The sequence below is a fragment of the Lupinus angustifolius genome, unplaced genomic scaffold (assembly GCF_001865875.1).
Source record: "Lupinus angustifolius cultivar Tanjil unplaced genomic scaffold, LupAngTanjil_v1.0 Scaffold_884, whole genome shotgun sequence".
Classification (NCBI taxonomy): domain Eukaryota; kingdom Viridiplantae; phylum Streptophyta; class Magnoliopsida; order Fabales; family Fabaceae; genus Lupinus; species Lupinus angustifolius.
In genome coordinates, this window is record NW_017728207.1 from 2,008 (window position 1) to 3,081 (window position 1,074).

Genomic DNA, 1,074 nt, shown 5'->3' on the forward strand with positions numbered 1-1,074 from the left:
TTAGATATATGGAATGTTACTGAAAAGGGTCCATTTATTCCATATGTGGTTATTAATGGTGTAAAGGAACATAAACAAAAAATATTTTGGAAAGAAGAAGACAAAAAGAAATTCCAATATGACCAAAATATTCTTACCTCGGACTTAGGCATAGATGGGCACTTTAGGGTATCTAATTGCAAATCCACTAAAAAGATGTGGGAACTGAAGAAGTTAGGAGATCTATAATAAATAGTCTACATCAAGAGTATGACATGTTTAGAATGAAACCTGAAGATAAAATCTTTGATCTCTAGAAAAGGTTCACCCACCTTATCAAGCACCTAACCACTCTAGAAAAAGTCGTATCAAATAGTAAACTCAACCTTAAAGTCCTAAGGTCACTAACTAAAACATACCAACCAAAGGTGACATCCATTTCAGAAAAGAAAAGCCTAACAAAAATGACTTTGTCTGCTTTGTTTGGAAAATTGCATGAACATTAGTTGGAATTGAGCCAAATCGAACAACATGAAGTACACGAGAAGTGCAAGAATATCTCTTTGAAAGTGAAGGCATATGCATTTGAAACCTCTGGAGATAAAACGGACAATGATGAAATGGAGGACATGAATCTTCTAGTAAAAAAGTTAAGCAAGTTTCTGAAAAGAAACAATGGTGCTAAATTTGGTACAACCAAGAGATTCACTAGAAGTAATAAAGCTTATACATCAAGGCAAAATTTTACATGCTTCGAGTATGGGAAACCTTGCCTCATCAAGGTTGATTGCCACATCCTCAAGAAGAATCCCTTCAAAGGGAAAACATAAAAGAAGGCAAGGAAATGAGCATACATTGCATGAGAAGACAACATTACAAGTTCAAATTAAGAGCATGAGAATGAAGAACAAGCACACTTGTCCCTAATGACATATCATTAATTAGATGATGATGATGAGGTAAGTGAATATGAAACTCTACATAAAGGTTTCTTTGTTGAACTTTAAATTGCTTTCAATGATCTTCATAAAGAATATGTGAAACTTCCAAAGTTGTTTCTATAACAGAAAAACGAAATCAATGTTTCGGAAAATC